General features: G+C 53.4%; 1 protein-coding gene across 9 annotated transcripts in view; it reads left to right on the top strand.

Moving 5' to 3' along the window:
- LOC131102883 (RNA binding protein fox-1 homolog 3-like) overlaps nt 1–12129 on the top strand; it is a 247406-nt gene that overhangs the window by 53526 nt on the left and 181751 nt on the right. The window contains exon 1 of one of the 9 annotated variants that reach the window (XM_058048539.1): nt 10561–10770. The exons of the other annotated variants lie outside the window; for them this stretch is intronic. The gene's annotated coding sequence lies outside the window, so the exon portion shown is untranslated. Of the gene's footprint in view, nt 1–10560; nt 10771–12129 lie in introns of those variants that run through there. 9 annotated transcript variants of the gene reach the window in all.

The raw sequence follows: 12129 nt of genomic DNA, 5'->3' as shown, positions 1-12129 counted from the left end.
AAACAACCAGGTGGCTTTGAGGCGCCATCGCTGACGTTAGAGTCCAAAATGAACCAGCAGGAGGAGCAACATCGGCTCCAAGCAGCAGCGTCCTCTCCCAGGTGGACCGCTGATGGTTTGGGGACAGAACCGCCAGCAGGATGACGGATGGCGACCCAGAGTGCTGCGTGCTGTTGTCTTCCGCTTATAGCACCGCGCTCATTTGCATATCTTCGTTAAGGAAGACGCTAAATAAAAACAAGTTCTTTGGGGAATTTGGTGTAATGTTCCCTGGCAGGGTCCGGTCACCGTGGACGTCTTCATGGCAGCAGGTTGGCCGAAAGACCAGGGGTCACATGTCCTATATGGAATGGGCTGGTCAACATACGGTGACTTAGACTGGCGACTTAGACTGGCGACTTAGACTAGCGACTTAGACTGGCGACTTAGACTAGCGACTTAGACTGGCGACTGAACCTGCAGAGCCCCGCGCCACGACTGTGATGGCGTCTTCCTGTTGAATCCTCCTTAAACGGCTTTCTTGGGTTATCTTGCTGTGTTTATTCAGCCATCTTGGATCGTTCTCCCAACACCCCATGAGCCAATATGTGTGGTACACAGTACTACACAGTACTACAGTAGTACTCATTCATTGGGAAAGCTGAAATGACAATGTTACACAAAGTCATCTGTTTGCCACAACTTCCATCCTTTCTCCTCGCTCCTCGCTCCTCTCTCCTCACTCCTCTCTCCTCCCTCCTCACTCCTCACTCCTCACTCCTCACTCCTCTCTCCTCTCTCCTCTCTCCTCTCTCCTCCGTCCTCCGTCCTCCCCAGAGATTGATTGGATTTAGGTGATTTCCTTATTTTTTAGTATGTTGGTCTTTTGGGCGTTGAGAAAAGAGTAAAAACGGCGTTGCCGGCGTACGTCACCGTGGGACCGGATGAGTTCATATCAAGCACAAAGCATCAGAGGACACATCTAAAGTGTCGCTAGCGTACGTGTCACCTTGAAAAGCCGAGCAAAAGATATGACTTTTGTGCGATGTTAACATTCCGAGCGCCGTTCCTACCACACAAATACGAGGGTGTCGAAATGGAAGCCGCGGCGCGTGTGATGCACACAAAGTCCAAAAGGTTTTCAAGTCTAACCTTTGTACGTGACGGCCACAAGCTGTGCAAACAAACCCACGTTGAGCACGCTTTCATCTCCTGCGCCGTCCCGCCAGCAGATTTACAGCCGCAAACTTGCTACCTCTGATTCTTTTTTTTTTCCTGCCGTTGTTCATCATTTTTCAATTTTTCAGGCCCGCACGCACGCCGCCATAACTCAGGACACCTTGTCATGCCGCCGTCCCCCCGGGGATGAGGAATAAAGGCGCTGGTTTTTCTTAAGGGGGAGGCGGCGGCGCCGGTGGGCTTGTTTGGGAGAGTGGGGGGGGGGGGACCTGAGTCCTTGTGTCCCGCCCCCTCGTCCGCGGCCAGTGATAAGACAGCGGGAATGAAGGACACGGAGCGTGAGGAATAACCTGGAGGACAGGTTCCACTTTTCTTCAAGCTTTCGGCTCATTCAGGACGCACGGAATCGACATCAGCTTCTCCCCAAATTCCTCAATATTCCCGACCACCTCAACAATTCTTACTCTTCCCGACCAATTCAAGCGTTCCAACATTCATTCTTACATTCTGTCTGCTTTTCACTCCGCATCTTCCCACCTCAGTCAGCCCACAGGCAACATTCCCAATATTCCCACTTTTCCCATCATTCCACATTGGCCAGACATTGGAGTTCAGCTTCAGTATTGTATGTATACTTCACAGTATACATGCTACAGTATGGTATACGGTACTGCATGCATGCTACAGAATGGTATACAGTACTGCATACATGTTACAGTATGGTATACAGTACTGCATACATGCTACAGTATGGTATACGGTACAGTATACATGTTACAGTATGGTATACGGTACAGTATACATGTTACAGTATGGTATACAGTACTGCATACATGCTACAGTATGGTATACAGTACTGCATACATGCTACAGTATGGTATACAGTACTGCATACATGCTACAGTATGGTATACAGTACTGCATGCATGCTACAGTATGGTATACAGTACTGCATGCATGCTACAGTACTGCATACATGCTACAGTATGGTATACAGTACTGCATGCATGCTACAGTATGGTATACAGTACAGTATACATGTTACAGTATGGTATACAGTACTGCATACATGCTACAGTATGGTATACAGTACTGCATACATGCTACAGTATGGTATACAGTACTGCATGCATGCTACAGTACTGCATACATGCTACAGAATCTATACAGTACAGTATACATGCCACAGTTTGGTATACAGTACAGTATACATACTGCATGTATGTGCAGTATAGTGTGTACGTGTAGATGGTATATTTCGGCAGTTAGCTAACGAGCAGGAAGGTGTGCATTCCTCCCCGCGTCGGCCATGTTGGCGGAGAGACTCAGGAGGTTTTGAGGAGAGCGCTCATTAAGGCCTCGTACGGCAGAGCCGCCTCATCCCTCACGGTCCCAGCGGCCGGCTCCACTTCGCTCGGCTTCATCGCCGCATCCTCTCCTCTTCATCAGCGCTCCTCTATTTGTGTCTGCCTCTCGCCTCCTTCCTTCCCTCCTTCCTCCTCCCTCGCCTCCTTCCGCCGCCGCCGCCGTCAGGCTGCAGACGTGCGTGTGACGGGCGCGAGAAAGGAGCTGAAAAATCCCACACCTGCTGGCACGTGAAGGCCCCACGGCGAGGGCGCTTTAGCCACGGAGAAGTTTGGGATGTTCTCTCCAAAGCTGCTCCTGCAATTAGGAGGCCAGCAGCTTTTGCTTTCTGCCTCATTTCCTGTTTGAAATTAATGAGGTGACGGCGCACGGCGGCTTTAAAGGATCACACCTCGTAAATAAATCCCCCGCTGAGGCCGCAGTCAACACGCACTCCATCCTGCTAACAAGTCCTTCCCAAACAAGTCACCGCTCTCCAGTCAGGACTTTTTAAGATGTGACGCCGCAAGGATAATTGCTTGAAGGAGCCGCTCCTCGGGTGGGAATATTACACTTCCCAGCCGCAGACAGGTTGTTGTTGCTGGGAAAGGTGGAAGAAATAAACCAGCGCCGAGTCACTCGAACACAGCGTAGACCTGATTTCGATTCTATGTTGGACGGACACCCCCGTGCGGATGATGCAATGGTCCCTCCCCATTTTTTTCCACATGTTTTACCAGCGTAGAGTCCGTGTGTGCTTTTTGGGTTCGAGAATAAAAAACTACGCTAACCCCGCTAGCTTCCGTTCACTAGCATGTGCTGCTAAACTACGCTAACCCCGCTAGCTTCCGTTCACTAGCATGCGCTGCTAAACTACGCTAACCCCGCTAGCTTCCGTTCACTAGCATGTGCTGCTAAACTACACTAACTCCGCTAGCTTCCGTTCACTAGCATGCACTGCTAAACTATGCTAACCCCGCTTGCTTCCGTTCACTAGCATGCACTGCTAAACTATGCTAACCCCGCTAGCTTCCGTTCACTAGCATGCGCTGCTAAACTACACTACCCCTGCTAGCTTCCATTCACTAGCATGCGCTCCAAACTATGCTAACCCCGTTAGCTTCTGTTCACTAGCATGTGCCGTTAAACTACGCTAACCCTGCTAGCTTCCGCCCGGGTTCCCTCAGAGGAGTTTCCTTCAACTTTGGCCGGTGTTTCAGGTCATGTTTAGTTGGGGAGGGGGCGGGTCAGTATTTGTGACGAGCGGTCCGCCAAGGAAATTCTTCCCCGCATGAACGTTCCTTCTCTTCCCGATCGATGACATCATTTCATTCCTATCGATTCTGATTCCGCGTTGAACAGTCAATTCCATTTTTATTGGCCGATTCCGTCTGTGATTCCGTGAGACGGTAGAAGTACACAGCACATACAGTAGTACACAGTACATCCATACAAAGTACATGCTGTGATGAGTAGCTAGTAGCGCCTTATCCATCATGCAGACAGGTGGCGCTCTCTCAGCTTGATTACCAGTAGCCAGTCAAACGTTTCACCCTCCAGCGGCCGACTCTTACGCTCCTAATGCTGCCCCCCCCCCCCCCCCCCCAAATGTGTTTGATGGTCTCGCCGCAAGATGGATGGCCTGTGTGCTTGTGTGCCGCTAAACACACACACACACACACCGTCATCCATCTGAGCAGCTCAGTCTGTGGTCCATGAAGGCCACGTACAGGTTTGAAGTCTGAGGTCTTCACAAGTCTTACATCCTGTCCGCTGTTTTAGGGACGAGTCTCAGGTCTTCGTAGGTCCCCCTTCTAGTTGTACACGTACGTAATATCTTCTTGAGGTTTGCTAGCCCCTCCCCTCCAGTCCAGTGGGAGTGGTCTGAGTGCAGCATCCCGGTACTCGCAGTGTACTGCATTTTGGAAAGTCTAGATGGTAGGAGGGGCGGGTCAGCGTGGGGAGGTCAGGTAGCAGCTTCTTCTCCGTCATTGGACCTCCTCGTTGCAAACACCAACCTTCCTCCGCCATGATGGAGACCAAAGCCACCCGCCGATGAATGGCGTCTTGGCTGGCGACTAATGATCCGCCGTGTCTTCCCGTCGCCGCAGCCAAAGTGGAGAAGCGCTTTGATGATGGAGCACCGTGCCCCCCCCCCCGAAGAGATGTTCCCCGTTTCTGCGACTGCTTTGTTACAGTATCTTATTGCCATGGCAACCCGTTGTTATCTCATTTTTATCCGTGCCAGCAGAGTTCAAGCTGAAGGCAGGATGGCTTTGTCTCTGATCACATGACCACCTCGGCTTTTTGCTTTGGACACAACTACTACTTCTTTCCGCCTGGGGGGTTGGCAGGAGTATTTGTATCCTGACACATGGGAATGTACACTGTAGTACGTAGTATAAATATGTACTCTACATCCATATTTATTGTATTGTGTTATAGGTTATTGGAATTGGGGAATCAGACAGGATTCAATGAGGAAAATGTACATCAAAGGAAGTCATTTCTGGGAATTGTCAGAATACCGGTCATCGTGAATGCCAAGTTGACCGGAAGAGGCGATGTGCTTTGAACGTCTCGTTGCCGACTTCCATAGTGAACGCCATTCAAAGGCAGCAGCTAAGAAGCGGTCCGTTCCCGTCCCGTGCCCAAAATGACCCGGAGCGTCATCCCGGCTAAGCCCGGCTGCCACGCCCCCTAGTGGCCGTGGTCTGTGTATCTGATGCAGCATCAGCACCAGCATCAGGAAAGGACGGGCTGCTCATCAACATGCACCTTGCGGTTCCCACTAGCAGTGGTGGAGCCATTAACAGCCCTGGTTGGCGTGGCGTCGGCGCCGCCGCTCTCAGCATGCTAACGAGGCGGCCGGCCTTAAATGCTGGCGCATTCCTACTTGGCTCTATTCAAATGTGAGGCGTGGCGACAAAGCGCCGCAGTGTGATGAGGCGTAGCAATCCTCTTATCAGCCCGCTGAGCCAGGTGCTCGTAATCATCCTATCTGAGTGGATCCCCGGCGTAATCCTCCGCGTCAATGTGGCGCTTTGCATCCCGCTTGCTTCCCGCAGCCTCTTCAATGCCGGCTGGGAGAGATCTCCGACCGACCGGGCTAGCTCCTGCTAGCATTTCAAATCCCAAACGTCTGCTCGCATTCGTGACGCGTTTGAGTTGGAAACCAACTTTGCAAACCTTTTGTCCCCCCCGACGCTCCTCATCTTTTGCCAAGGAGAACCTTGAAATTACGGCACGCTTGAATGCAACGTAAGCTACTCTGGATAAGAATGTTAGCGGAAGGTCGGAGATGGAAATGCATGGGAATGTCATATCTCCCGTCTGGATGCCTCTTTCCTTTAGCACCGTCACCGTGTTAGGAGCCGTGTTAGCGCACTACTTGCAACACGGGCCAACCACACGTGCTAACATGCTACCTCACGCTTAGCCAGGCTCCTTCCAGGGAGGCCCACATGGTGAAAAATGGCCGATGCAACTCGACACACAGATGACTACACGCTACACGTAGACGACGACATGCCACACGTAGTTGACTACACGCTACCCGTAGGTGACTACACGCTACACGTAGATGACTACACGCTACACGTAGATGACTACACGCTACACGTAGATGACTACACGCTACACGTACATGACTACACGCTACACGTAGATGACTACACGCTACACGTACATGACTACACGCTACACGTAGATGACTACACGCTACACGTAGATGACTACACGCTACACGTAGATGACTACACGCTACACGTAGGTGACTACACGCTACACGTAGATGACTACACGCGTTCCCACAGCAACATGCGTCTTTCCTCTGCTCGTACTCGAGGCAGATGGCCGCCCACCCTCGGTGTGATTAGGCTGGGGGGGGGGTTATTTAATCTTTGTGCAAAGTGGACTCCTTGTCGGACTTGACCTTGAAAGTAAGGCTCCCCCCACAGCGAAGCTAATAAGCGGGGAGCAGATGTGCGGCACTACGTAGCATACTGTCGCTAACGAGGATAAAAGCGTGCGTACATTCGCTCGTCACCGAGCCTCCGGATATTCCCGCATCCGTTTGAGGCCACGCTAAGCTCCGCCTCTAACACCGAGCTTGTCACAGTGGCGTCGGTGTCGGCAGGCTGGAATTTGTCAGGATGTTTTTCCGCTGCTGCCGGCTCGGCGCCCCCCCACCCCCCCAGAGGGTCATTGGGCCCACTCTGCCCGCCTTTAATCCCGCCTGTCCGGGGAAGATAGAGGCGGGCGGATGGCGGCGGCGCACTCGTGGTGCCGCAAACACAATCAGCAGCCTTTCACAGACACTTAACGGGGCTTTGCGCTTGTTCAACAAGGCCAAGCGCGGCAGCGGGGATCAATTTAATGCCGGGCGGGGGCCAAATGGAAAGAGGATAAATAAATAAGCAGTGACACATTTTGTCTAGTGGCTGTCCACTTTGCCTCAGTCCGTGTCCCCGCCGAGAGGAGCGCCTCCGTGATCCTGCGGGATGACCGCGTCCTCTCGCTCATCGGCCGCCGCCGTCCCCGTAAATCACTCCTCCCCTGGCTCGCTACATTAATTCCGGGGCCCGCGGGGGCCGAGTTGCCACGAAGGCTGATCTGCATGAGGCGCTAAATGATCTGGGGATCCCCCGCTGCGACCGAACGCCTCTTCCAATCTTCCTGGTGGCGTCGACTCGACTCGCCGCTGAATTCCTTACGTGCGGCGCCGTGCGTCCCGGTCCACTCGCCCGTGCCAGTGACACACTTTGTCACGCTCCCGAGGCGTGTTTGTTTAGCATGTTGTGTACAAACACGCACCAACGTCATCACGCCACCGCTAATGTCGCGCTGTCGATGTTGTCATGTGACTTTTCCCCCCGCCAGCCTCTCCCAGATTAGCTTGTGGCTTCTTTGTTTTGTCTCCTTCCTTTTGGGTAACGGTAACTCCTTGGCTGGAGGTGAGGTTTCCATCGGTATGCGCCCGACGCAGCCGCGCATTCACCACCTGGAATGCCACTGGGAGATTATACCCTTCCCGCCCCAGGCGGCGGGGATTGGGCCATCATAAATAGAGCATGATGGCGGAAGAACACGGCAGCCAGCGCTAATTCAAAGATGGCTGCTAATCGCCAACGATTGGCAAACAAACACACGCGGGGATAAACACAACATTCCCCGGCACAGGTTTGTTTGTGCTTTGCGGTGTTGATACTGCAATATCTGACATTCCTCGCTGTGTCTCCTCTGGATGGAATTTTGGCTAAAAGTTTTAGGCAAGTGTTGGCTTTCCCAAAGTTTCCAGGACGTGCGTCTTTTGCAGAATGCCAGGCTGTCCGTGTAGTTTTTCCTGGAGAGAAGTGGCTTCCATACATCCCTTAGTACCGGGTAAAGCTTCCAGTCTGTTATTCCCACTCAATTAGAATGATGGCGGTATCCTTGTCACCACTCTCATGGTAACCACAATCTCTAACATGTCAGCTGTTGCAGGGCTGAAATGCAGTGGAAATGGTTTTTGGGGGGATTCGTGAATTATCCCGCCACGGCGGTGACTGTGACCTGCCCTTTTGTGTGTCGTTCCCAGTTTTACGGCACTTCAAGTAGGCAGGCGTCAGCGTGCCTGGTGTGCTTTTTCTTTGTCTTTTTGGCAAGACTCCTTCACAACATTGTCATCACGGGGCGGCCAGGACAGGTCCTTGGTGCGCGTGACTTCCTGTCTTAATTAATAAGCCGGCATCCAGCAAGCTAATCTGACCATGTTGGGAAGTCTGTCCTCTCCATTAAGTGGGACTCACATTATCTCCTAATCAAATTAGTCTCTTAATTGTGGCCCTCCCTTGACACATCTCCTGTTTGCTGCCGGGAGGGGGGGCTGCGTTGGGGGGCGGAACCTGGCTGCATGACCATAAGAGGCTTTCACCGCATCATCGAGGGATAGCCATTCAAAGAGCTACCCTTTAATGAAGGTAGAGAAATATCACCAAATCTTACCTTCATGCGTTTGGGACCAAATATGAGCGGAAAAGTAGTCTAAGGTAGCACACATACAATGGTGCGTTCAAGGACCAACAAAGTGGCATGAGTCGTCGCTCGCAACAACAAAAACACGCAAAAGCTTTGGGGTTTTTGGGGTCAGATGAACCAAACCCGAGAGGCGGTGGTCCCCAGACGGAGCAAGCCGTCCGCTAAAGCCAACCCCGGCCGGGCAAGTCGGGGACCGTAGCGGCCAGCGGGGCGGTAGCGGGAGGCTGTCTGTTGTCAAACAGGAAGCAAGGACAAAGAGGGCGTCTGGAAGGCTTAATGGCCGCTTTGATGGCTTCATGGAGTGAAAGTGAAGCAGGTGGGGCCAGCAAACAGATGAAAGGCGGCACAGGAGGCATTAAAGGCCCAATGATCTATAAATAAGCAGGACATCCAGCAGCTCAGCGTATATTCTTTACGGCGCGTGCCAGCGTCTCCACGAGGACGCCGTCATACAGTCCACGCCAGATAAACACGCAGCCGGGAGATTTAGATGATGTTTCGGTGACGTGAGCGCGGCTGTTTTCCCGCAGATAATCCGCACAAAGACAATCCTTCAGGCGCCCGCCCGCCCGCGCGTCGGCGGTCCCTCCCCGCCGCACCTCCGCTCGCCGTTTGTCACGTCAGGCGTGGGCTTTAATTAGGCCCGCGGATTGAAGGGCTGCGAGGCCGCCGTCCGAGGCGGCTCCTCCCAGGACCCCCGTGCTCTGCGTGGTTAAGATAATAAGGGGCGGCTCAGGAGATGTTAATTGAGGGGAGATAAAGTGCAGCGGTGGGGGGCCGGCAACCGGAGGTGGGGGGGGGGCTACCTGATTAGAGGTCGAAGTGCTTGGCTTCCTGCTCGGCTTCGTGATGGCTGATAAATCCGCCGCCAGACTTCCATAAAGTACCACGGCAGCAGACGCATCAAACACAAGCGACTGGAAGACCAAGACCGAACACCGCCTGATGGTTTTGGTTTGGACTCCATAAAAAGACGCTTTGACATTGAACAGATAGAGATAGAGACCTCTTCCTTCCACTTCACGACCTCATCACGACCACTGGTGGCTGTCGGCTTTGGACCCTGGAGCGACTTGGACTAGGACTAGGACTGTAGTCCATATACGATACTGTGGCAGTCTTTCCCATGTGCTGATGTTTTATTCATGGTAGTCATTAAGATGATAGGATATTCTCCTACTGTGTACACTAGATGTAGACCCGGTGTGGACCCGGTGTGGACCAGGTGTGGACAGGTGTAGACCTGGTGTGGACAGGTGTAGACTAGATGTAGACCTGGTGTAGTCCAGGTGTTGACCAAGTGTGGTCAGGTGTACACCCTGTGTAGACCCTGTGTAGACCTGGTGTAGACCAAGTGTGGTCAGGTGTAGACCCTGTGTAGACCCTGTGTAGACCCCGTGTAGACCAGATGTAGACCAGATGTAGACCAGGCGTAGACAGGAGTGACATGAACAGAAGCTTCATTAACTGCAGCGTATGTCTGGGCCTCAGCCAGACTATAAAGGAGTGGGGGTTGTTGAGGGTATCGGGGTGGGGGTGGGGATGGGGGTGGGGGGCCGACCCCGAGGGGAGCGTGGAGACGAGTTGAGGACGAAGAAAAAGCAAAAAAGCAAAAAAAAAAAAAAAAAAAAGAGTAGCAGCAGCTTGTGTAATTGCTTCAATGCTTCTGGGATTACTTTCATTCAATTCAAACCTTCACTTTCTCTACAGTGGAGGTGGGGGGGGGGGGCAGGGTAGAGTTATGCGGGGGTGGGAGGCGGTGGGGGCGGAGCCAGGCCGGGCGGTGTGGGCGGACGGGAGCGCCAACAGCGTACCCCTCCCCTCACAAACACACACACGCGGAACACACAGTGTTGGAATGTGTCATCAGTGTCAACCTACCACACGCTAACATGCGTGTGCGTGTGCGTGTGCGTGTGCGTGTGCGCGTGCGTGTGGAGACCTCCCATCAGACCTGTCAGCAGTGATAGTAATTGTGTGTGTGTCAGATATTAGCGCCCCCCCCCCTCCCTTCATGAGCACTCTCACATTCCTGGAGGATTCCTTCATTTCTTTATTTGTGCTGCTGGTGCTTTGGATGCTGCACTCCCTCCTCCTCCTCCTCCTCCTCCTCCTCCTCTTCCTCCTCCTTGTCTCCTCCTCCTCCTCTCCTCGCCGCTCTACTTTCCTTTTTTCCCTCCCCTCTTCAATCCGGTGAGCAGGTTCTGTGCGACGGAGGCTCCGGCGCCGCGCTCTTCCCGCTCCGACACTGTGAGTATTCTCATGCTAATTTGTCTTCTGCGGGCACCCCCCCCATACCCCCCCCCCCTTTGGGGTATTTTTTCCCTTCCCAAAAATTCCTCGCCTTCTTTAAGGCTTGATCCGCTGCGCCAAATGCGGCGTCGGCTCGGGAAAGGAAGTGGAGACAAAAAGGAATAAGAGGATGCTCGGGAAGAGAAGTGATGGAGGGGGGGGGGGGGGGGGGGCTCTGAGGATGCTGCTGCTGCTGCTGCCGAGACCCCCGTCCTGGTTTGGAGGTGGTCCTCCTGGTGGGGGCGGGTCTAGTGTAGTTGTGTGAGGATGAGAGCTGTTGTTGTTGTTGTTGTTGTTGTTGACAAGCGTTGATGCTTCCTGATCCGAGGTGTCCCCCCCCCCTCTCCCGCCGCCCCCCTCCCAAACTTCTGATTCATCCTCCGCTTTGCTCATTTGCATACGCTGTCACTCGTCTTCTTTGCTGTCATGTCATCACTTCCTGTCCAGATGGGAGACCGGTCCCATATCGATCTTAGGTGCCAGGATTTGGTGTGTGTGTGTGTGTGTGTGTGTGTGTGTGTGTGTCATTTTGTAGTTTTAATGAGACCATATTGTAGCTGTGTGTGTGTGTGTGTGTGTGTGTGTGTGTAAGCACGCCAGCATGATGTGGTCCCACTCAGCAGGGGGAGTCAACACAGGTCAGCCTAGGCCCACACGTCAACCCCATCAAAGGGCCGTGTTTAGCCCGCCCACGACATGTATGTGTGTGCGTGTATGTATGTGTGTGTGGGGGGGGGCTGAGATGGATCAGCCCCCACACTAACGTGCACGTGGGTCAGCAGGGGTGGACACGGCCCCGGCTGTGCTGATATGTCACCCTGACTCTAACCTCTCCCGCCCTCGCTGCTCGCCAGGCGCCGCAACATGGATCCTCACCTGTCAGGAAACCGCATTGGCCCAACAAAAGACACGCAAACACACACACACACACACACACACACACACGCAAACACACACACACACGTGTCAGAGGAAAACAGACTGACGTGAGCCTGGCAATTAGAAGATTTCACAGCCAAGGAATGTTTTCCTCGTCAGCTTGACAGCAAACACGTTAACATGTCAGACAACACGCCAGCGTGTTACACAGCAAAGCCCTCAAGTCCTACAATTTGGATGCTCTGGGAGAACGTCTCCAGGGTCCGTCCTGGTCAGCGTCTCCAGGGTCGGTCCTGGTCAGCGTCTCCAGGGTCGGTCCTGGTCAGCGTCTCCAGGGTCGGTCCTGGTCAGCGTCTCCAGGGTCCGTCCTGGTCAGCGTCTCCAGGGTCCGTCCTGGTCAGCATCTGTAGGGTCCGTCCTGGTCAGCATCTCCAGGGT

This window comes from Doryrhamphus excisus, chromosome 15, assembly GCF_030265055.1.
Source record: "Doryrhamphus excisus isolate RoL2022-K1 chromosome 15, RoL_Dexc_1.0, whole genome shotgun sequence".
In the NCBI taxonomy this organism is placed as follows: domain Eukaryota; kingdom Metazoa; phylum Chordata; class Actinopteri; order Syngnathiformes; family Syngnathidae; genus Doryrhamphus; species Doryrhamphus excisus.
The sequence above is the reverse complement of the archived record's forward strand: the minus strand, read 5'-3'. Positions and strand labels throughout refer to the sequence as shown.